The sequence below is a fragment of the Mastigoproctus giganteus genome, chromosome 6 (genome assembly GCF_048544385.1).
Source record: "Mastigoproctus giganteus isolate SK-2022 chromosome 6, ASM4854438v1, whole genome shotgun sequence".
Lineage (NCBI taxonomy): Eukaryota > Metazoa > Arthropoda > Arachnida > Uropygi > Thelyphonidae > Mastigoproctus > Mastigoproctus giganteus.
In genome coordinates, this window is record NC_143580.1 from 58,447,332 (window position 1) to 58,474,044 (window position 26,713).

At 35.0% G+C, this 26,713-nt stretch overlaps 1 protein-coding gene across 2 annotated transcripts in view; it reads left to right on the plus strand.

Moving 5' to 3' along the window:
* Positions 1 to 23,048, plus strand: part of LOC150084319 (SPRY domain-containing protein 7) — a 129,143-nt gene extending 106,095 nt beyond the window's left edge. Inside the window, exons 6-7 of one of the 2 annotated variants that reach the window (XM_090375166.1) lie at positions 12,516 to 12,609; positions 22,901 to 23,048. The gene's annotated coding sequence lies outside the window, so the exon portion shown is untranslated. The remainder of the gene's footprint in view (positions 1 to 12,515; positions 12,610 to 22,900) is intronic. The other variant, XM_090375167.1, reaches the window with a different exon arrangement.
* Positions 23,049 to 26,713: the final 3,665 nt, after the last annotated feature.

Consider the following 26,713-nt stretch of genomic DNA (forward strand, 5'->3'; position numbering starts at 1 on the left):
GTTAAAAATTTTGTTGAATCGAATTTTTTTATCATTGCATCAAGATGGAACTAAAAAAGCTAACCTCTTTAACTAAAGAGGTTAGCTCCTTTAGTTAAAAGCAATAATTCAATTAAAGCTTATTGCTTTGGGTTTGCCGACACTAAATATTAGATTTCACTCTGAGAAAATACTAATTGGTTTTGGGCAACTGTGCTGTGCTCCTTGTTAAAATTGTTTTTGATTTTTTACTTTGCCATTGACACAAATCTTATTGACAAAAATAAAAGGTTAAGCAAGATATACAAATAAATATTTTGGTATATTAGGCTTAATTACATGATGTATGCAGTTCAGTCTCTGATACATATATTCAATGGTGATATAACACTTGTATCTTTGAAAATTTTGCCTACATTTCACTTTATAGTTATTTGCTTTATGATGTAATGAAAAGTATTCATTTCACTCCTGTAACTATGACTACTGTCTAGAATGATTAGCATAATGGTATCTGTGCATCACTCACCTTATAACCATTGCTTGTAAAATTAACTCTATAAAATGAGTGCGATTACTCCTCAGTTCCATTGCCCCAACTTCCTCTGATATCAAAGGCATTACAAGTATTAGCACCTGTTATCTTTAACAGTTAATGTAAATATTTATATCAGAGGTAGTTGGAAGTGTTTGTTATTCACATCCCTTAGTAGGAGAATTGTTTCCATGATTTTTTTATATCTGTGAACCTAACTTTAGTTTGCAAATAACGACCTAGATTTAAGATAAAGCCTCCAAGATTTATTTTCTATATAATAAATCTGTAGAATTTCATCTGGCATCATTTAATTATTTCACTGTTGTTGTTTGACTATGGATCATAAATATTGGGATGTTCATTAATTTTATATCGCAGTAACGTTTACTTATATATGAATAGCTTGGGCATAAAATTCAAATTCCTGATTAAAGGGCATGTAATATATTTACCTTTAATTTAATTTAAGTATTAAATTAAAGTAAATTTTTATGAATATCTGAAAAAATAGCAAATCACAACAAAAAATTTAGTTTAAAAATTTTTTTCCTATAAATGTGAAATAAAATCTTAAAAAAAAAAAAATGTGAATGTAACTGAAATCAAAGGGGAGGGGAGGCCATTTTTAGCCAAGCTCTCGCGGTGGTTAAGATTTTGCCCTTCCATACCATGTGGAAAAGGCCTGAGTTTGAATTCCTTTTCAACAGGTGGATTGGTTTTTTTATGTGATGTTAGATGGTTTGAAGTGAGGTTGCATGGTTTTTATCTCCCAGAATTGCAAGGTTTTTATTAAGCAAACAGACAAACCAACTGAAGAATACATGCAGTTACAGATACAGTATACTGATGACTATGGTGTTGGTTGTTGTGTTGCTTTACACACCACCACATGATATGAGATGTGCTGGTGCAGTAGTTCTATAATATAACTCTAATTAGAGTTATATTAGCAGTAAATTAGAGTTATGTGTATTTGCTGCTCATGTCATTGGCTATTGTTTGATTCCCATGATTTGGTTGTTTTTTTCTTTTCTCTTCCTTTCTTTTCATAAAAACAATTGAAATTTCTTCCAGACAATAACTTCAGTGTTTGTTTATGTCTTTCTGGCAGAGATTTCCAGCTTTCATTATTCAAATATGTAGTACAGGCAGTTCCCGGGTTTATGAGTTTTTTTTTTTTTTCCAAAGTATAAAGTATCAATAAAATCGAAAATATGAACATTGATTGCAAAAAATGAATGTTAAACATTCATAAATACCGCATTTCAAACCACACACGTAGCTATACAATACAGTGTACCCAGCTTTACGATATTAATGCATTCCAGAGACACCACTGTATCATGAAAATATCGTAATGTGGAATCCAATAACACATTGTTTTTTGGTAATTCGTTCCACAACCTTGGAAGTTGAAATTTTCATTATATAATTCTAAAAGGTTGTTTTTATAGTACAAATTGTATTAGTTACTAATTCAAATCACTAAAATGCACTACACTTTTATCGTTATCACATGTTCTGTTGTAAGAACCAGTTTTTAACGGCTTTGTGATATTTTTCTAAAACACATTTCTGGAGGTCATGACCATAAAATAAAAACAATTTGCACTTTCCAGTTTATTGGGCCTTTCTGTTATTGCAAGCAATTATAAACGGGTAGTCAACTCGATGTTATTGCATTTCCGAAAATACCGTTAGCCTGAATTGTGTGGTTTTTACGTTGTTATGGTGAAATGTGTTTTCCCTTTACTTCAATCGTATAAAAAACAAATTTTCAGATTCTTCTCTTCTTTCCTTTTTTTTTTTTTTAAGCTTCATAATCTTGTTACTCCACACAAATCGTGTTAGTTGCAATTTGTGTGTTCCGTTAAAAAATGCTTATGCATGCTATTGAAATTTATAAAGAAAAGAGAAGATTATCTTGGAAACAAATGCCTCTTGAAGCATTTCTGAAGAAGACGACTCCTTGTGCAACAAACCGAGTGCTGAGCCAATAATGAGTGATCAACGAGTATGCATTTAGTCAATAATGAAGAATAAACATTCTTTAAAATTTGTAAGTCATAAATAATTTCTTTATTATTATAATTTGCTTGATTTTACAGGCTACGTTTTAATTTATTTGTATAAATCAATCATTGTTTAAACATAAACTAATTAGCTGACTAATTTCATTGTTGAGAACCTAACCCCTATTTTTCACATTGTCTGTGGGATTTAATTCCCGCTTTTTGAGCACACGCTAGGAACGAATTAACTCAAAGTTGAGAACTACCTGTATTGAATTATAGAAAATTAAACATAGCAGAAATAACAAATAGGAACTGTATGTGAATAATAGAATTTTAGTGCATAATTATTTATATGAGTTGACTATAAAGTGGTGACTTTTTTTTTTTTTTTTTAAATAGTGGCACTAGAATTTATAAGTCACAGTGAAGAGGAAGGCTATATACTTATTCTAGTGATGTTATTACTGCTAAAAACATTTTTGTAAGTCTGCTTTTGGAATTTGCTTTATGACCTGCATCATTTCCTTTGAAGATGAATTTAGCATTAGCATTAGTAGAGGCATATGATGCAAGAAAGCAAGCTTATATAGCATCAGCCAAAAAACTCCCCCTTCTCGTTTTGCTCATCCATTCACTCCAAAAGTTTGTCTAGTTCAGCCTTGAATTTATTTAAGCTGTTAGCTTCCACAATAACAGATGGAAGCTTGTTCCAGCAATCAATCACCTGCTGGCTAAAGGAAAATTTCTGCACATTTATTCTACAACTGTCTTTCCTCAATTTGAATTTATGCCCCCTCAGGTGCGGAATCTAAACAAGAGGAAGAATCCCATCAGCATTGAGCTTGCTCAAACCATTCAAGACCTTATACACCTCAGTCAGATCACCTTGCAGGTGCCTAGTCTCCAGACACTGTAATTTGCAAAACTTAAGCCTTTCTTCGTAAGAGCAACCCTTTGTTCCATTCACTAATCTTGTTGCCCTTCTCTGTACTCGTTCCAGCAGCTCTACATCCTTCTTGAAATGAGGCCTCCAGACCTGTATACAGTACTCAAGGCGTGGCCTGACCATTGCCTTATACAAGGGAATAATCACCTCCTTATCTCTGCTAGAAAAATTACTGTATATATCATTGACAAAACTCCATGAGCTACTCTTGCAACCTGTCTGCACTGCTCAGAAAACTTCATATCTGATGGCACAATTATCTCCAGGTCCTTTTCATTCTCCACTACCCTTGATTGTAGTACTACACAGTTGATATGTTACTCTGGGGTTACTGCTACCCATATGCAGTACTTTGCATTTGTCAATGTTAAACTTCAGTTGCGACCTCTCAGCCCATTAGCTCAACTTTTCTAGATCTTGTTAAAGTAGTGTAATGTCATTAACAACCCTACCAACCTTCGTATCATCTGTAAACTTGGACAATTGTACAATTTGATCTTTGAAAAACAGTGAAAAGTCTTTTGCAGCCAAGTCTGGTAAATGAGGTGTGATCTAGCTAGGCAGCACCACTTTGTGTCAAAAACTGTTTCACACAAAGTGCACTGCAGGCTTGGAATGTTGTCATGATGAAGAACCTAATCACTAATCTACAGTTCATTCCATTTGTGCACTGTAGAAACTCCAACACTTTAGAATTTCTTTGTAAAATAGGTTCATTGATCATTTGAGCTTTTGGTATGAATTTTGCAAGAAACAGTACCATTAGTCAAAGAAACAAATGAAGATTACTCTTGTAATTTAAACGTGCATACTATCTTGGGTCTGGGAATGCTGAAGTTTTCTACTGCAAACTCATATTTGTCTCTTAGTCACACTGGAAATATCATGTTTCATCATCATTTTATTTTTAAGCTGAAAAAACAGAAGACAAAGAATGGTGATACTTTCAACTGGAATGATCTGAATTTTACAATTTACATCCAGTGGTTATTCTATTTTATTATTTTCAGATGTTTTTCATGTTGTAACTATGGCTCTGTTACCCATAAATTTTAAATTAAAGGTCACAAAATGAAGGCTGCAAGGATGTAATTTTTTATTAAAAAAGCAGTGAAGAAATTTTTGAAATCTAAGACAGTTGACATTCATGGTACATGCCACTTTGATGTGCTTTAAGGAAAAAGAGAAAAACTTTATAAAGTCAGAAATAAGTGAAATAGGTCCGTAAGACCAAAGATTTCTTTGGTCTTATGGACTTATGCAATTGATACTATAGTGCTTCCTCAATTTATGAACAAAGCCAAAATAGGTGACAGAAATAATGAAAATTGAGAAGAGATTCATGCAGAGCATCAGTGTTGGGTCCATTGTTGTTTTCTGTATTTATAAATGATATTGATGATGGTATATCAATCTTAATGTCCAAGTTTGCAGACAATACAAAGGTTTGCAGTGTTGTTAAGGCACTACTGACGCTATGCTGCTGCAACAGGATCTGGAAAGGTTGAGCAGATGGGCTGAGAGGTGGCAAATGAAGTTTAACATTGACAAATGTAAAGTACTACACATGAGAAACAGCAACCCCAGAGCAACGTATAAACTCTGTGGTACTACACTGACAGTGGTAGAGAATGAAAGGGACTTGGGGGTGATTGTGCAGACAGATATGAAGTTCTCTGAGCAGTGCAGACGGGCTGCAAGAGTAGCTCATGGTGTCTTGTCAATGATATACAGGAATTTTTCTAGCAGGGGGATAAGGAGGTGATTATTCCCTTGTATAAGGCAATGGTTAGGCCACACCTTGAGTATTGTATACAGGTCTGGAGGCCTCATATCAAGAAGGATGTAGAGCTGCTGGAACAAGTACAGAGAAGGGCAACAAGATTAGTGAGTCGAACAAAGGGGTGCTCTTACGAAGAAAGGCTTAAGTTTTGCAAATTACAGTTTCTGGAGACTAGGCACCTGCAAGGTGATCTGATAGAGGTGTATAAAGCCTTGAATGGTTTGAGCATGCGCAGTGCCGATGGGATTCTTCCTCTTGCTCAGAATAATCACCCGAGAGGGCATAAATTCAAATTGAGGAAAGACAGATGCAGGATAGATGTGTGGAAATTTGCCTTTAGCCAGCGGGTAGTTGGTTGGTGGAACACAGGGGCTCACATCTGGTGAGTATGGGCTTGGCAAACCCAGGGTGCTGAGCTGGATATCATCATTCTTCTTTTTCTTGGTGATTCCTTTCTACTTCTCTCTCTCTCTCTCTCTCTCTCTCTCAGGGTAATTCTGAAATTTTTTTTTTGGCTAGTGTAGCATAAACCGCAGGCTTCCTTGCGCCATATGGCTAATAATAAAAACAACAGACTTTCATCCCTTGTTGTGGTAGTTGATAGCCTAAATAAATTTAAGGCTCAGATGGACAGCTATTTTGAACAAATGGAGGGGTGAAATGGGAGTGGTTTTTTTTTTTTGGCTGATGCTGCATAAGCTTGCTTTCTTGCATCATATGCCTCTGCTAATGCTAATCTCATTCAGACTCAAGATTTAAAGAGATTTTATACAAAAAAAGTTTGGTAATGTAGCAGTAAAAATTTCATAAGCAACTTATAACAAAATATAATTACACTACCATATACAATATTATGATATTACAAAAAATGTAATGTTACAATTATATAATATTGCAGTGTAATATTACAATATGATTGTGTTTATATACTAGAAACTTTCCTTTAAGTGTATAAAAAGAATTCAGGTCTTTCAAGCTTAGTAAAGTCAAATAACGTTTAAAAATACTACTTTGGTTTTACAGTTCTGCACTTTTTAATTATTTCTGTTATTTTTTATGATTCTGATCATATTAAAATTACTATATATTATACTTTAAAATAATAATTTTTTTTTACATTGTTGCATTTATAATAAGAGTATTTTCATAAACTACTTATGTTTTAGCTATCTTGACGCTACTGTATATGAATATCACAACTGAAACAAAAAAATATATTTTCATATTAAATGGCTATAAAGTGACATGAGCCAAAATAAGGTTAGAAATATTACCCTGCAGAGGTTAGCAGTGATTTATAAATAAGTAATATTTTATCTTTACTGTGTATCAAATAATTAATTGTGAAATCAATTTACATTTTGATTTTAGATGGTAGATATAGATTCACATCTCAAAAAATAAGTTTTTGACTTATGTCACTCTTGTGAAGTACGATATATTGGATAGATTTGTTATTTTTGTTATGAATATGCATATAAATCTTATAAAATTAATTTGTTCACTGTTTGCTTTGTTTTGGAGTTTTTTTATGAATTAAGCTATGAATAATATTGTATTTGTCTTTTCTCATTCCATAAAACTAGCCAAAAAAAAAACATATTTTGTCATACCTCTGCAAAAAATATGTGATTCTGGAAGAAATTAACATGTTGAATCTGAAAATCACCATAAAAAGTCTCTATCATGTCTACCTCAAAAGATGTACCAATGTTTAATGTTAAAATAAAGGGATATAATTCGAGTTTGTAATACAAGTGTAAAAAAAATATATATTCTCTATAACTTATTTAAGTTCAGAAAAAAAAATTTCCGAAATTTTTTTGCGGAAAAATAATCAGCATACCTGTAATTTTTCTTAAAAATATTTGCTACTAAGGGATTTTCTCTTGTATTCCTGCCTACTCTCCCTCACAAGGAACCAGCAGTAATCCCCCATCATTACAGGATCCCAACAGCTTTGGTACTACTTTTGCATCGTGGAATATCTTGATGAAACTGCTCCCCTTGTTCACCACTCACATCTCCCAGATTTTTGGGGGAAAATTCGAGATGGGAATGAAGAAAATTAATCTTCAACGGCATTCGACAGCCCATGTTTTTGTAGCACTCGAGTAAATTAGACACCAACATTTCATAGTTTTCTTCTTTCCTATTACCCAAAAAACCATGTACTACTGCCTTAAATGATCACCAAGCTGCCAATTCAATCTCCTTTAACTGGGTTTCAAAAACATCTTTCGGGAGTTTCCTAATTTGTGGTCCTACGAAAATTCCTTCCTTAATTATGGCATATGTTAAATTAGGAAAAACTTCTCAAGTATGCAAATTTGTTACCATCTTTATCTAGTCCAGTGGTTCAACCTTTTTTTAATAACGGCACCCCTAAATAATTAGTTTTATTTTGCGGCACCTCTACTCAATTTTCTGCCTCAATTTTCTCTCTCTCTCTCTATATATATATAATATTAAAAAATATATGTTATATGATAGTTATTACAATAATATAATTATAAAAATTACATTTCATAATACAAATTATATATATACAGGTTATAATAATTTTATTCTTTATTAGCATTAGCATTAGAAGAGGCATATGATGCAAGAAAGCAAGCTTATTCAGCATCAGCCAAAAAAAAAAAAAAAAAAAAAAACATACCCCACTCCCATTTCACCCCTCTGTTCGTTTGAAATACCTGTCCAGTTGAGCTTTAAATTTGTTTAGGCTATCAACTTCAACAACAAGTGATGGAAGTCGGTTCCACCAACCAACCACCCACCTGCTGGCCAAAGGCAAATTTCCGCACATCTATCCGACATCCGTCCTTCCTCAATTTGAATTTATGCCCTCTCAGGTGATTATTCTGAGCAAGATGAAGAATCCCATTGGCATTGAGCATGCTCAAACCATTCAAAGCCTTATACACCTCTATCAGATCACCTCGCCGGTGCCTAGTCTCCAGACTCTGTAATTTGCAAAACTTAAGCCTTTCTTCGTAAGAGCAACCCTTTGTTCCATTCACTAATCTTGTTGCCCTTCTCTGTACCCGTTCCAGTAGCTCTACATCCTTCTTGAAATGAGGCCTCCAGACCTGTATACGGTACTCAAGATGTGGCCTAACCATTGCCTTATACAAGGGAATAATCACCTCCTTATCCCTGCTAGAAAAATTCCTGTATATCATTGACAAGACACCATGAGCTACTCTTGCAGCTCGTCTGCACTGCTCAGAGAACTTCATATCTGCCTGCACAATTACCCCCAGGTCCTTTTCATTCTCCACCACTGTCGGTGTAGTACCACAGAGTTGATACGTTGCTCTGGGGTTACTGTTTCCCATATGTAGTACTTTACATTTGTCAATGTTAAACTTCATTTGCCACCTCTCGGCCCATCTGTTCAACCTTTCCAGATCCTGTTGCAGCAGCATAGCGTCAGTAGTGTCCTTAACAACCCTGTCAACCTTTGTATCATCTGCAAACTTGGACATTAAACTTGATATCCCATCATCATTATCATTCATAAACACCGAAAACAACAACGGACCCAACACTGAACCCTGAGGAACTCCACTAATAACATTAGTCCACGTTGAGCAGTGTCCATTGATTACCACTCTCTGTCTTCTGCCACTCAACCATCCCCTTATCCATAGCAGCAATTTGCCTCCAATGCCACACTGCTCCAATTTGTGCAGCAGTCTTCCATGTGCAACAGTATCAAAAGCCTTTCTAAGATCCAAATATATAATATCAAAGTTATTCCCTGCATCCAGTTCTTTTGTGACTACATCATAGTATCCAATCAAATTGGTCAGGCAAGACTTGCCCTTAACAAAACCATGCTGCATCTGAGCTATAACTGAATTCTTGTCTAGATGATCCTGCAGTGCTTCTTTAACCAGTGCCTCCATTAATTTACCTCGAACAGAAATTAAACTAACAGGTCTATAATTACTTGTGTCAGCCTTTGATCCTCCTTTGTGAATGGGGTTACATTTGCACATCTCCAGTCTATGGGTACCTCTCCTGAGTCCAAAGGTACTTATATAGAGGTACTAAAGAAACATCACTTCCATCCCTTGTGGTGGAGGTTGATAGCCTAAATAAGTTTAAGGCTCAGCTGGACAGGTATTTTGAACGAACAGAGGGGTGAAGTGGAAGTGGTTTATTTTTATTTATTTATTTTTTTTTTTGGCTGATGCTGCATAAGCTTGCTTTCTTGCATCAAATGCCTCTACTAATACTAATGCTAATAATCAATTATAGATCACCACAAAATTAAAAAGATATTGTACACCATTTTATAATGAAATAAACATATCAATTTAAAAAAATAATAAGTTTAAGTAACTGAAACCCAAATTACATTGGCGTGCTATGGCCATAGTTGCTGATGCACCTAAGAAATCTCTAAATCAACCAACCAACCGAAATTACGTGGCACCCCTGGAATGTTGTTGCGGCACCCTGGTTGAAAACTACTGATCTAGTCCCTTCACGAAATTTTTCATAAATCCAAGTTTGATGTGCAGGGGTGGAAGAAGAACCTTATTTGATTGCACCAAAGGAATATATTTTACATTACATTGTCCTGTATGAACTCGTCCTGCTTGTCCCAATGTAGTACAACATATATATATGACTTTCTTTAAGTCCAACAGAATGAAACACAGGAACTGATGGAAATTTGTTGCCATTATGAAGCAAAACTGCTTTTAAACTTATGTTTGGAGGATAGATTTACATTAATACTTGGAAAACCTTGGCACAGCCTACAAAAATCTTCACCAAAAACACTGTGCTCTTTTCAAATTGTAAATTGTTGCATCAGAATTTAAACCTAAGGACCATAGGTAGAAGTCTAATTATGTTTATCAAAGAAAACGAGGCCAGAATAGTTTGCTAAAATCAAGAGAATTACTTTATATCTTTAAAGTAAATCACTATGTCATACATTACTGGATAGATTATGCAAAATTGGCATATTTTGGTAAAATGTAACTCCCAAACTCCCTCTATATTTAATAACTGAAGTGATGTGAAACTATCATGGTGATTTTCGAAATCTAACCATAAAAATTGGTTTAAAATAGTATTTAAGTTGTTGGAGGTAATCGTGTTGGCTAGTGTAATTTTAAATCCTTTTTTTTTATAAAATTAAGGAAAACTCGTTTTCTGTATAGCTTTTTGCATATTAATCTCAAGGCAAACATTCTTCTCAGGAAGCTATACAGGGTGTTTCAGTTAAACGTTTCAGAACTTCTAAGAGGGGTAGGGTACATCCTGACAACTCGAAATCATATAGCAATGTGGGGTCGGAAATGCTTTCCTGAAGCGGTGTTGTACACAGAAGTACCATAAAGAAAAGAGACCGTAAGTGAGAAATCGTTTTAATAATACATGAAAAGAAGCAAAAGGTACATGGATTAAAGTAAGTGTTCGAAGTTTCTTCCACGGGCTACAATGCACGCCTCACATCTCCGACGCATGGACATCCGAACATTCTGGAATACTCCAGGCGAATTTCGAATTTCTTCGGCAGCTATTGCGATTCTTGCAACCAGCTCCTCAGCATTGTCAACAGGGGTGTCATAAACTAGCGATTTCATATGACCCCAGAAATAAAAATCAAGACATGATAGGTCGGGTGACCGAGCAGGCCAACGCACCGGACCACCACGTCCGATCCACTGTTGACCAAATGTGACATCCAGGTAGTTACGAACATCTCCGCTATAATGGGCAGGGGCTCCATCGTGTTGGAACCACATTGTCTGTTGCGTCGATGCAGAAATCTGTTCATCTCTCAAAAGTTGTGGCAATACTTGCTGCAGAAAGATCAAGTAGATAGGTCCGGTTAGACGACACGGTAACAGGTAAGGTCCGATGAGGTGATCTCCCATAATACCGGCCCATACATTGACCGAAAGTCGAATCTGTGCTGCATGACGTCGTATTGCATGCGGGTTCTCGACCGCCCAGATATGGTCGTTATGCGTGTTGAAATTGAAAATTCCTTCCCTTGTGAAGGATGCCTCATCGGAAAACAACACTTCAGCAGGAAAAAGGGGATTTTTAGCACATTTTCCAAGGTACCACTGTGCGAAAGCAATACGAGGTGCATAATCCTCCGGTTGCTGTGTCTGGACACGCTGCCTGGAGTATTCCAGAATGTTCGGATGTCCATGCGTCGGAGATGTGAGGCGTGCATTGTAGCCTGTGGAAGAAACTTCGAACACTTACTTTAATCCATGTACCTTTTGCTTCTTTTCATGTATTATTAAAACGATTTCTCACTTACGGTCTCTTTTCTTTATGGTGCTTCTGTGTACAACACCGCTTCAGGAAAGCATTTCCGACCCCACATTGCTATATGATTTCGAGTTGTCAGGATGTACCCTACCCCTCTTAGAAGTTCTGAAACGTTTAACTGAAACACCCTGTATATCCTAGAATGCACAAACATTAACGGCTGTTTATGTTGTATATTTTTAATCTTCTCCAGTAATAAATGAGCAAAGTTATGCTGAAACTAAATTAATAGGATTACGAGAAGTTTTAATTCGTGTTTTTTTTATAGTAATTTTCATTTCTGGCTATATTTTCTAATTATTGTCAGAAATGGAATTTAATACCTTTATTGTTTATCTACAGGGTTTTCCAAAAAAAAGTCACTCCAGTTTAAGTTCCTTATATTTATTGAATTTTGTTCCATAAAAAGTTGCATTTTGTATCACAAAACACAGTGGACCTGGAAAAGTGTCAAGTGAAAACATTTAATTTCAAAAGAATTCATATACGTAAAAAAACTCACAAAATAAACTATAAAGAGTAATCACAAATAACCATGTAATCAGTGCTAATTCATAGTGGAGGTTGAGTTTAAGGGAGTTGTAGGAATGACAGGCTATTTGCATGAGTAAAAATTACACTTACACCCTCCTTGAGATTACTTGTGTGCAATCTTATGCAGAAAAAGAGATATTGAAATGGATACCAAAATGACCAGGAGAATACAATGTCTGCTTGTCATTTTGTTTATGCAGCTATAAGGGATCTATCAAGGCTGTAAAAAGTAATAAAAAACTAAATATGCCTGTATAGTAAAGCCAGGTGTATTACTCCAGAAAATTTAAATTAATTAATATTAAATATTTTGTAGTTTCATTAGCTTTACTAGAGTTATGAGAAAGTTAACTGTTTAGCACCTGACAGATACTGTTTGATTTTTTTCTTTAATTGGATTAGCTGGAGGAGTGTACTGGCTTCTCATCAGTTACCTCTACAGTCCTATAGTATTGTGCTGCATGGGGCAAACATGTCCTAATTCTGGGGGTTTTAGGTAAATATAACAGTTATGTTTTAAGTGGAAATTTTTCTTCCATACATTGCTTGGCTGTTCACTTAGACAGAATACATTATTCACAATTCAACATGTGCTCACAAGTTCATTTATAAAATTTTGGATCCTAGAAGAAATGTCAGAACACAAGCCCTAGATGAAATATCCATATGCAGGCCCCTACAGAGGAGATTTAGGAAAGAAATTTCAGATCATGATGCCTGAAACACTAATTTGACATTTCTCATCTTTCATTCTTCCTATAGTTCATACTTTGAGACAATTATTTATTTAAAAAAAAAAGCATTGTAATAGCTGTACCTGTACTGTGTTCTAAAATAGCTATTTACATGCACCTAATTGCAAAAGATAATATAATGGGAATTATGGACCCTGTTAAATTATGAGCCCTGAGAATATTGCTGAAGTTGTCTAGGCATAAATACATGTGTTCTCAAATAGACTAACTCTAGTTGATAAGAAGGCAATAGATTTCGAAACAGCTGTTCTGGTAGTGTCTCATATATTTAAATGTATAATGTATTTATCTTTCTGGTGATGCTGTACAATTTAAAACAATATTGGCAACTTAGGCAGAATAGTGGATAACAATATTTGTCTTTAAGTTGAACATAAGGCCAAGGTAAAAATTGAATGCAGGTAAAGCATTATGAATTTTGATTTGATTTCATCTACTGCATTGAAATATCCCTGCAATCCTACAGTACTGAACAAAAAAGTTAAACATAAGCTTTTTGTATTAAAAGAAAACAGTGTCTGACAGATGGCACATAAGCAGATGTGTTACTTTGAGGGTGCAACTAAGGAGAGTTAAAAAAAAAATTATTTATTTATTATTATTATTATTTTTTTTCAGAATGATATATTGAGTGATGTACAGCATATACAAATGTATTCACATGACGCTTTTTAATCCCTTATATTGTTAAAATATTAAAATAATGTATGGCATCACAAATTGCACAAGTTTAAAATATTTCTTCTCTTTCTCTCCTTCCCCCCCTCCCAGAAATACCGAATAGTGACCTTTGATACCACTGCCTGTGTAGCCGAGGGGTGCAGGGGTGTCTGGGGTACAGTCATGTACGCATTTCAGTTGACCTTGGTTTGAGCTCATGTGACTGCAAAATACGATAATGCTCATGCATTCTTTGTCTTGTAAACTCCTCTGACCCTATGTGGCAGACTCAGAATATAACCAGAACAAGTTAGCCGATATGAATCTTCATGCAATCATGAATTATTACTATTTGCTAATGTACACAAAGCACATTAGCAAATAGTAATAATTCATAATTTATAACAAAGAGAGGACTTTTTTTAATAACAACTTTCTTTAATAAATGACTTCTATGCATAAACTGAGAAAAAAATTTTTCTGTGCATTTGCCATATTGCCCATTCATTCCTTCAGTCAGTGCATGGCAACAAACAACATCTAGTACTTCGGTTACAGTATATGTATAGCTGTGTGATATGTATGGGAAAAAAAAAAAAAAAAAAAAAGAAATAATATTTACCAGATTTCTATTGTTCCAATTTTAATAAAATTTGGGAAAGCTTGACAAACCATTCTGAAAGAACCAAATATAAAATTTCATGAAAATCCATCCACCGACAGTAAAGTTATGTGTGGAAAAGAAATAATAATTTCCAGATTTCTGTTATTCCAATTTCCATCAAATTCAGGATGGCTCAACAAATCTTTCTAAATGCGATTTTATGAAAATCCATTCACTAATTGGATTGTTACATGTGGGCAGATGGATGGACATAGTAAAGACAATAGGTGCTTTTTGCATATATGCTAACACACCTAAAAATGTATTTATTTATTTTATTTATTTATTTATTTATTTTTTTTTTTTTCAATGTACCTACTGGCATGACTTCTTTTGATACATTTGCTTGTCAGATAATGAAAATTAAAATGTATATTAAAAATATTTTTATGTAATCTTGACTTTTTTGGAATCCATCTGAAATTCCTTCATTGCCATACACTGAGAAACAATGGTTTAAGATATTAAGGTAACTGAAGTAATGGGGGGAATGGTTAAAGTAATTCAGTAAGAGACGGTTTGGTCTGTATTAAATTGTTTTTATCCTAAAAAAACAATGTAATAATGAACTTTGCATAAATATTAAATTATACTTAAAATAAATAAATGCACAAGGCATAATACTTTAAGAGTTTGGTATCTATATAATATCGGTGTTTAGATACACCATAGATAACTCTTAATAAACTACAAAGTAGTTGTTGTAGGCATCATTTGCTCTTTCTCATATTGTGCTCTGCCTTCACGACGAGTTGCCATGATATTGCACTACTTCGAATAAGTAACGCTTCACTAATAGAGAAGGCTATTGTTACTTATTCTCAGTTGAGTACCACCACCCAGACAGCACTGTTCATCAGTGGGTGGGCAGGTACCCTGGTACCTGCCCACCCACTGATGATCGGCCAATAGTTGTTGAAACAGACGAGTTGCCATGATATTGCACTACTTCGAATAAGTAACGCTTCACTAATAGAGAAGGCTATTGTTACTTATTCTCAGTTGAGTACCACCACCCAGACAGCACTGTTCATCAGTGGGTGGGCAGGTACCCTGGTACCTGCCCACCCACTGATGATCGGCCAATAGTCGTGAAACAGTGCTGTCTGGGTGGTGGTACTCAACTGAGAATAAGTAACAATAGCCTTCTCTATTAGTGAAGCGTTACTTATTCGAAGTAGTGCAATATCATGGCAACTTGTCGTGAAGGCAGAGCACAATATGAGAAAGAGCAAATGATGCCTACAACAACTACTTTGTAGTTTATTAAGAGTTATCTATGGTGTATCTAAACACCGATATTATATAGATACCAAACTCTTAAAGTATTATGCCTTGTGCATTTATTTATTTTAAATATTGACATCTACACCTCTTGGCATCTCTCATATTGTGTGATTAACTTCACAACTGGGTCGTCATGTCTGCAATACCAGGGTACCTGCCCACCCACTGATGATCGGCCAATAGTCGTGAAACAGTGCTGTCTGGGTGGTGGTACTCAACTGAGAATAAGTAACAATAGCCTTCTCTATTAGTGAAGCGTTACTTATTCGAAGTAGTGCAATATCATGGCAACTCGTCGTGAAGGCAGAGCACAATATGAGAAAGAGCAAATGATGCCTACAACAACTACTTTGTAGTTTATTAAGAGTTATCTATGGTGTATCTAAACACCGATATTATATTAAATTATACATATAATACATTCTGTAAAATTTGGCACATTTTACAAAACATCAATGTTTCACGATCCAGAAATATTAAGAAAGCAATCCAGTTTGTCTTTAAGAATTCATGCAAAATAGAGAGAGAGAATTGCTCCCTTTATAAGATATTTGCAGGACTACCTTGACCCTTAATCTGTTTGTGCAGTCTACAGGATTTCAACTGTCCTAGATAATGCAATGGTCATCCTTTTCACTGCAGAACAAACTTGCCTTTGCAATGAGTTGCCCTGGTATTGCAGTACTTTTAAACAGATGGCCTCTCCAGAAGGTTAATTTTGTTTAAAAGATGAGATTGCTGTAACAGCCTGTTTAGGTTAACTGGTCTTTCAATTAGATAGCAAGTGGTCTCTAGTGACAACAAACTGGCAAAAAGTTGTAAAGAAGTTGTTTGATGTGATTTACAAAATGTTTTCAAAGTTGTAATATAGCTAAAGCTGTCTGTTGAAAGTGGTACAATACCAATGGAACTTGTTACAAAGGCAAGTTTGTTCTGCTGTGAGAATTAAGACCATTGGATTATCAGTGCAGTTTAAATCCTTCTGCCCACAAAAATGGATGAAAAACAAGATAGTCATTATAAATGTTCACGGATGTAAATAAGTTCAGCTGTTTGTGCTTAATATTTATTGAAATGTGCCCTTCTAAAAAATTGCAACCACTATGTATTTATAAAATCCATAAAACTTTAAAATCTGGCACCTCCCAGTCCTCAAGGATGCTAGATTTTAAAGAGTTTACTATATTGGTATGTGTTATATGAGTGTGACAAGTTTTGATAGGAAAGTTCAATGATTGTTGTATTTTGATAAAATTATTCCCTTGTCAAAAAATGCAATCAGCATAACCTTCACATGATTTTGACTGTGATGCCTTTTGTGGCCGTGGTGATGACCTTTTCCAGTGGGAGCTTTGATTGTTTCAAAACATTTTATTAAGTGATAAATTTACATTGTTAGTATTTTTTAATGTAATTTCCTACTAAAATCACACATTTATTCCACTGCAGCTACCACTGATCAAAAACAGTTTTGGAAATCTTCTTTTGTGAGTGCTTTTAGGTTGTTTGTTGTGTTTGATTGGATTTTATTGAATTGACTCAATTCATTTTCCTTTCATCCTGTTTTAATGCCAAATAAGGATGATAGCACCATTCCTTTGTCAAAAAGTGGAATTAGCATGGCCTTCATATGATTTTAATTGTTATGCCTTTTGTGGCCTTGGTGATGACATTTTCCAGTGGGAGTTTGAACTTTGGTCTCTGGATCATATCCATACACCAAGACTCTCAACCTGCTATAGATTTTGTTAAAAATACATGATCTGATACAGCTTGCTTGAACAACTCAGATGAAATGATGACCTGATGCTGTTTTCATTCTTGAGTGAGAATGTGCGAAACAGATTTGGTGTTCACTTGCTTTGTGCCCAGATTGCCTCATCCAGGATGGCCTGAACTGAACCAAAAGAAATATTTCCTCAGCATTTTTTCAAATGGTAAGTCATTGATCTGATTCAATGATGGTTTGAACGTCACTGTTTTTTTGTTTTGGGATGTTGATAGGCAATCCAGAGCCGGACCAAGGTATTTCTGCACCCCGGGCAGAAAGGTTTTTCAGCACCCTCTTACTAAGGATATATAAATTTCTTGCATCATTGGTCTTCTGTTTTTGGTGCCCCTTAAAAGAATTGTGCCCCAGGCAAGGTCCCTACTGCCTGTGCTTTAATACTGAGGCAACCACATTCTTCATTTTCATGTGGAAAAATTTCCCTCAAGAAACTTTTGAATCCACCATTTGAAAATATTTTTTTCATCATAGCATCACTCTATAAATTGTAATGAGCATTTCATGGGTTAACATGGCTAACTTTCCAAGTTTACAACAAAATGTAAAGTTCATACATTGTTCAAATTTTGTCATTTTCAGTATCATATCATCTTTGTTCAAAGTAATGGAAAATAAAAAGGACCTGGGGGGTAATCTAATATGAAATTCTCTGAACAATGCAGATGTGCTGCCAGGACAGCTTATGAGGTTCTGTCAATGATATTCAGGAATTTTATTAGCAGTGATAAGGAGGTGACTATCCCATTGTGTAAGGCAGTGGTTCTCAAACTTTTTTGTCAGCTGGCCAATATTGACGAAAATATGACAATTGAAATTGTGAGTGGGCCGTATATCGGGTTAATCCTGTGATAAGACTGATATGCATGTACATTGCACAACATACATGTTAGAGAACACTTCTGAATAAATTTTGATATAAAAATGGATGTGGGCTGCATACAAAAATTTTGCAAGCCACATTTTGTGAATCCCTGATATAACGAATGAAGTATGGGAACTTCCTAAATCTGGAGACTGTATCTACAGTCACCAGACCTGTATCTACAGGTCTGGAGACTTCATTTAGGAAGGATGTCGAGCTGCTGAAACAGATAAGAGAAGCACAACGAGATTGGTGAGGAAGAACAAAAGGGTGCTTTTACCAAGGAAAGGCTTCATTCTGCAAATTGCAGCATCTGGAGACTAGACCAGGGGCAGCTTGTCCATAGGCACTGCAGCACCCCCAGCTATTTAAATCTAGATATACAGTGAATGGAGTTATATGAAATTTTGTGAAGAACAATGCAATGCAATGAATATTTTTATTAACAAGACCCACATATAGTATGTGTATCCTTTATTTCCAGTAATCATTTCAATAATAAACGAATAAAAACACGAAATTGTTTCCAACTTTGAAGTTTAATTAACCGTAGGCCTTACTGTGCACCAGGCAGTGACATATTTTGCATTCCAGTGAATATCTGTAATTGGTTGCCATTGGAAACTTGCCAATATACATTTTTTATAGGTGAAATGCATCAAAGTCACTGTAAAGTGCACATTGCAGATTTCATAGTTGACCATGATGGGTGTGTAGCCACAATATTGATGTCTTTGTTATTCGCCCGAATTCCCATTAAGTAACTAAATAATATCAGTGTTAAGTCAGTACTCAACATCCAACAGTGAAATTATGTAATTACAGCTTAATTGAGCTTGAACTTGGTAAGTTGAAGTTATATTATGAGGTGATGTGTAAGTAAAACATTATTTCTACAACACATGATTTTGTGAAATTTGATTCGATCATGGCCTCCATGCTTCCCCATGAAGTAAATCGCGTGACAGTGAATAAACTTCAGCAACTTAGTTTTTCACAATTATCTCTCCAAGAAAAAAATGCAATTAAAAAAGAAGACCACCCCACACCAAAGATTCAAATTTCTCAGCGGGGAATAAGTAATAATAAGAAATATATTCAGTTTTAAAACTGAATGGTACCAAAGGAAAAGTTGGATTTGTGGTTGTGAAGTTAAAAATGCAGTTTTATTTACCATGTTTACTGTTCGGAGGTGACTTAACATGGACAAAAAGTAACTTTACAAACATAATCAGAAAGAAAGAAAAAACTCTGAAACATGAGAGATTGAAGAAACACATTGATAATGTATTTCACTATCACTTTTAGGAAGCATAAATATTAAAGAACAGCTTAGTGAGGCCTACAGGCTTTCGATCTGCAAACATAACAGAAAAGTTACCAAGGATCGTGAGTCTATTATCTAAAAAAATATTATCTAAAATAGTAGACTGCATTAAATTTTGTGGACAGTTTGAAATTCCTTTACGTGGACATGACGAAAAAGATGATTCTAAAAATCAGGAGTATCAGAGGATTAATAAATTCTGCTATACATTAGATTCCAATTTAAAGAACCATTTAGAAAGTAATGCAGCATTTAAAGGCATTTCAAAAACTATTCAGAATGATATTCTTGACTGTTTTCTGCAAATATGCCAAGATGAAATAAAAAGAGAAATTAAAGAAGCTTCGTTTGTAGCTGTCATGATTGATGACACAGCAGATGTTTCATAACATATAAAAATGGTAATTGTTCTGAGATATGAACTGAATGGAGATATTTTTGAGCGTTTTGGGATTTTGAGTGGTTTTGAGACTCCTAGGCTTTATATGGGGGTGTGAGAGATTGCTTTAGACATGTTTTTGCTTCTTCAATGGCTATAGTAGTGAAAGTGGGCTTAGATTCAAATTGAGAAAAGACAGTTGTAGAATAGATGTGTGGAAGTTTGCCTTTAGCCACCGGGTAGTTGATTGCTGGAACAGACTTTCATCTGTTGTTGTGGAAGTTGATAGCTTAAATAAATTTAAACTGAACTAGACAAATATTTGGAGTGACCGGATGGGTGAAATGGGAAGGGTTTTTTGTTTTTTCCCCCCTCTCTCTTTTTTTTGGCTGATGCTCTTAAGCTTGCTTTCTTTCATCATATGCCTCAACTAATGCTAATGCTAATAATATTCAGATTAGTTGGACAAGATTGTCCCTTAACAAATTTGTGCTGTGACTGCATTCCTCTCGAGATGGTCCTGCATTAACTCCATAATTTTCCCTGGAACAGAATTTAAGCTAACAGTTTTGTAATTACGCATGTCACCCTTTGATTCCCCCTCCCCTTGTAAATTGGGGATAAATTTGCACAAGTCCTTTTTATAGTGACTTCATTAAATTCATCTGAATCTGATGAAGCTCTTATAATTATAGCCAAGGTTTCTTCTTGAACAATTTCCCTTCCACTTTTCTCTTGGTTATCACAAAATTATTTAGCTCCCTGTTAGAATTTGATCCATTTTCAGCATTCCTATTCCTAAAGTTCCTTATGTGTGAATGTACTAAATATCTATTCAGTTTGTCAGCAATCTGAGTGGGATTATTAACAATTAAACCATTCTTATCTAGCAGACCAATATGATTCATCTCCATCCTTCATAAGTAAAGAAGTCTTTGCTTTCAGGCTCTAAAGTTTTTCTAAATAATCCTCTATTAATTCTCTATCATGCCTATGTTACTGATTTCATATCACTTAAATTCACTAGCACAGTTTCTTCTCAGAAAGAGTTTCTGAGAAAGGATGTGAAGGGGTTTCAAGTATAAAGATTGATGAAAAGTAATCACTCAGTTAATCAGTTGGATCCTCAGCCTTTCAGTATCCATTATGTAATGGATGTTTTGATTTGCTCTTTTCTTCCTTGTATTTACATATATGTAAACTCCTTGTCCTCTTTCTATTCTCATCTTAGGCAGTGATTTCTCATACTTTGCCAACCTAACTATTTTTGTGATACTTTTATATACTTCAGATTATTATTATTTTTTAATCATGGTGTAACTGACCTGTGCTATTTTTTAAATTATGTATTATGTATTTGTGTTGTCTTGTCTGTATTGGCAGCTTAAAAGTTATTTCATGATTTGCTTGTATTTGTCTTCCTTATGGTGTCTTCCCAATTGATAGAGATAATCTTAGCTTGGCGTAGTCCCTTTTCCTGTAATGTCAATCCTACAACACTATTCAAGATTGCAGGCAGTGATCCAGAATATTCTTTCCCTTAGTACGTTTTCTAACATTCTGACATAATGTCCATTATATAGTTGAATTATAGATTTATGGGCCAAATTGTAAGTTCATTTTCTACAAAATCATTAAGGGAGCAGATTGAAATCTATAACAAGGAATTGAATTTGCTCACCTTACATGGAGGTGCTCATCATAGTCTTCACAACTGTCTTGTTTTTCTCTTTGCTTCTTATCTCACCAGGACACACACACACACTCTCTCTCTCTCTCTCTCTCTCTCTCTCTCTCTCTCTCTCTCTCTCTCTCTCTCTCTCTCTCTCTCTCTCTCTCTCTCTCACACACACTCTCTCTCTCTCTCAGTGCTTACATGAATGCTCTTGTTGCACACAGATGGCTTTTGATGAATAATATGGCTCCCAGCCTTCCTCTCCAGTTTATCCTTCCTCGTACATACTATAATGAAAATTATCTCCTATTTCTGGTGCACAGAATTTCCAATAGTTCAAACCCTTTCGTTTTATTAGCTATATACCTAATATTTCTGTAAACACAGTTCAAACTGTCATTTACTACCCTAACAAATTATTTAAGCTTGTGGGTCTGGCTTTAGTATCCCATTAATTTTAATTATAACTCATTATGTCCTTCCAATATCAGAAGATTCATTAGTTTGTGGCCTCACAAGAACCCTTGATGTGTGCAGATGTCTTTACCATGTTATCAATAAAATGAATATCAGCATTGTAAGCATTTATGTGAATACCTCTTCAGTGACATTAGCAAAGATCTTTGCACCAACTCTAATGAAATGTGTTTCATATTTGCAAAAAAGATTTCTACCAAGTAGGATGGGCTATGATGATAAATTTCCCTCCTCTTTTTAGGAAAAAGACCATGTAGAACAATCCCATTTTGAGTTAGTCTAATGCAGAAGACTTCCAACGAAATAGTTGCACTTCCTGTTGTGCTTGGGCAGAATTTCAGACAGCATAAAATAATACATTAAAGTGAGTGGGGAATCTCACAAAGCTTTCACCATTGAATGTCTTTAATATGAAAAGCTTAAAATATCCAAACAAAGCTTACTAGTGAATATATATAAAATAGGGCTATTAGAAATTTTTACCACTGATATGATAGAAATGTTATCAAAAATGAAGTTGTGGAGCAGTTTTTTTTTTTTTTTTTTTTGGGCCATAAAATTTATTGTAATATTTAATGTAACAAAATATAACTAACTGTTTTCCTGTTTGGAATAAAGATTGATGAAACAATTTTTATTGTTTCATCACAGGATTGTATTGGAGAACAGCAATCCAATATAATCCTGTATTGGATTGCTGTTCTCCCATGTAAATGGTAACATAATTTCCAGTCACTCTGCATATTAAATATAAAAATATCCTGTAAGTTGAGTTTGCTCCTTTATTTTTTTTTATATACAGGCTGCTTAAATTTTTTGAATGTAGCTGTCTTTCGGATTGTCATCCCACGATTGGCAAGGGCCTGCTATATATCTGTTAATTGTTAAACTTCCTTTTTGTATGCTCTGTAGGGACACATAATCAAACCCTTTCCAATCCAACTGCATAGGTTCTTCAGTATTAAGAGTCTTCACTCTAAGGAAGAATCTGCAACTACACTGGAAACATCTGTAATTATTTAAAATATTTTTCCTGTTTATTGTAAATGATAAAAGGTATGAGGAGTATTGGGAATTTAGTGAATTTTTTAAACACGTTAGAAATTGTTTTTGAGTTTAAGAAAAAAAATTTTCAATTTTAGCAACCAAATTGAAAAAGTTAAACTTCAAAATAAATTATCCAATCACTGATAGCTTTAATACTTTGAAAGGAAACTGAAGGCATGGGTTCTTCAGAATTAACTGCATCAAGATCTCAGAATCCCACTATTCCATTCTCATTTACTGTAGCAAGTGAAAATTAACATTGATTTTTAAATGGAATTTTATTTGTTGATATGTATATTTTTATTTGTATAAATGTTTGTTGCTATTTTTTTAGTTTCTTAAATTTTTTTTGGCCATAAAGTTTAAAATGGTTCTTGTTGAATAGTACTTGAATGATCACTCCAGATTTTCTTTATGTAATTCATTTATGTCTGATAAAGAAATATGATTATATGAAATAAATTTCAGCTCATTGTATTAATCAGTCCAAGAAGAAATGTATATTTTAATTTTAACTTGCATTTAGACTGTATAAAAGTAAATATTTTTTTAAAGTTTTGAAAATTATACCTAGACAGAAAAGTGTAAATTTTTTATATCCAGTAAGTGTAAATAGTTATTTTAAATCTGTTTAGATTATATGTCTCCCTGATTTTGAGATTTCTTGTGATCTTTTCCATTTTTGGTGTCAATACTTATTCAGCTGGTAAAATTGTGCACGTGAGCATTTTTACCGAATAATCATGTAAAACACTTCAAATTTCCATGTATATTTTCCAAATTGACTGTAAATAAAAACTTGATGTCCATATTTTTCTGTGTTTTGTAAGTTTGGTTAGGACACAGATGAATGATTAGGTAACACTTTTTTTACCCCTTGCTTTCCATTTATTAGTCATTCTGACAACTGGATTGCAAAGTAAATAATAATGATATCTTTATGATTCTTGTAATGTATATATTACTTTCTAACTTTTTGCGCATCATGGCTACAGGCTAGGAGCACAGTGCAGATAGGAATTAATCAGTAAATTTAAAATATTGAACAAATAGAGCATAGTCTCATTGTGTGTGGCAATGAGCAAACTAGGTTTGCTACTTATTGCATCAAACTAATATTGTGAAGGCTCTTTCCCATGAGCTGCTTTGTTATTGCAGTACTATAAATAGCAATATACTTCTCCATTGGAGCAGTACTTTTATTTAGAGTAGTTCAATACCAAGGCAACTTATGAAGTGCCTTCATAATTATGAGATTGATGCACTGAATACCAAATAGTTTGCTTGTTTGCCACATACACACTGAGTCTTTTGCCCTAAATAATTTTAGTAATTAAATTTAAATAACAGTAATAGCCAACTTTGTGGGTGGCTATTACTTTTTATTTCAATTTAGTGGCCATAGCTTTTCGGCACTGTAAAATCCCCAAAAACAAAATATAAACCAACCAACCAACCAATCAAATCCATTCAGAGCTTTAGACTTCTCAATCAGATCTCTTTGAAGGTACCTAGTTTCCAGATGCTGTAATTTGCAGAAATGAAGCCTTTCTTGCTACACCTGCCTTTTAGGCACCACCATAGCCAGGTGGCAGAAGCAACAGTGCGTAGCACATGCTTCTTGATTTAGACCAGGGTTCGAGCCCGTGCCTACCAAATACGGAGGATGCAGAAAGGTCAGGGAATAACCACCACATATCCCCGGAGCAATATGGCCTTAGTTGCTAATGCTCCTAAAAACCAAACAGCAACAGCAACACCTACCCTAAAAACCAAACAGCAACACCTACCCTTTTGTTCCCATCTATTCTCATTGCACCCATTCCAACAGATCCACATTCTTCCTAAAATGAAACCAAACCATTAACTTATAGGACAGGATAATCACCTACGTACCCTTGCTGGCAAAATTTCTGTATATCATTGACAAAACAGCCACAGGTTAGGGTTGAATTTATAGCCGAGTGGTCAGGGGCGGAGTGCAGTAGCACACGCTCTTTGAGTAGACCGGGGTTCAAACTCCTGACTGCTGAATACGGTCGATCTGCCAACCCGCACTGGACCAGCGTGGCAGATTATGGTCCATTTCCCTCAACATGAATTGTTGAGGAGGCTTCCATCCTGCAGTGGGTTTATAATGGCTGCACTTTACCTTTTTTTTTTTTTTTTAAGTGTCTGCAATTCTGCCCAGATATAATAGGAGAGAGTATATGATGACAGCCTTGTGAATCAGTTCAGCACTGGTGAGATTGTACAAGGCTCATGGGGTAGATTTTTTTCTCAGCCTTGTCTTTGCTAGTTAACAGGAGAGACTGCTTCTATCAGAATGAGTAGCAGCCTGGCAAGCAAGGTGCTGGGGATTCAGAGACTGGGGGAGTCATCATGGAACGAGTAAATACATGGGCTGTGTTAGGGTAACTAAGAGTAAGAACAGGTGCATGTACACCACCTAAGGCGCATTATAGCCATAGTGGCTTATGCGCCATTAAACGCCCATAACAACAACAACAACAACAAAGCATGTACACCAATGCTAGAGTTTAGTAAATAAATTTGATGAATTTAAGATGTCGGTCAAAACATTTAAGGCAGATATTGTAGGGACATCAGAGACGTGGAGCCACACAAATATAAGCAGTGCAGAATTGGAATTTGGGGAGTACAATGTGTACAGAAAGGATAGACAGGACAGTAAGTGAGGAGGGATTATGCTGTTAGTTAAGAAACACACAAAATCTAAGGAAGTGCAGCCAGTTGATATGGGTGGACAATGCAGTGTTGAGTCAGTTTGGTGCAACAAAAGCACTGGAAACACAAAATTCAGAGGAGGAGTGTGTTATAGGCCTAATGACGATGATGAGTATAATGAACAACTGTACAGAGAAATAAAGTGGGCCAGTAAATAAGATTGTATTATAATGGGGGATTTTAATTTCCCAGATATTGACTGGAACTTGTGGGTTGGTCACTCATACACTAGCAAGGCTTTAGTGGATTTTTTGGATGATTGTTTTCTACAGCAGCATTTTTGGGAGGCAACCAGAGAAAGTAATACTCTTGATCTGATTATCAGTAGTGATTCTTCATGCAAAAAAAACTCTGTCAGTGTGCTAAATTATTTTGTAGTAACTGAGAGCAAAGTGGAGCAGAAAGTTTTGAAAATAAACAAAAGAGAAAAAGCATCTGGGGTGGATGGGATCTATCCAGTTATACTAAAGGAGACAGCAAAGAAAGTAGGAAAACTCTTAGCCAAAATTATGAGAGCTTCCTTGGACTCGGGGGAGGTTCCCATCGATAGGAGATGTGCCAATGTGGCTTCAATTCACAAAGGATGATCAAATTACAGACCTGTTAGTTTAACTTCTGTTCTGGGGAAATTAATGGAGGCACTGGTTAAAGAAGCACTGCAGGAAACATCTAGACAAGGCTTCAGTTATAGCTTGGACACAGCATGGGTTTGTTAAGGGGAAGTCTTGTCTGACCAATTTGATTGGATACTATGATGTAGTCACAAAGGAACTGGATGCAGGGAATAATTTTGATATCATATACTTGGATCTTAATAAGGCTTTTGATACTGTTGCACATAGATGTTGTACAAATTGGAGCGCATTAGCATTCGTAGAGGCATATAATGCAAGAAAGCAAGCTTATGCAGCATCAGCCAATAAAAATAAA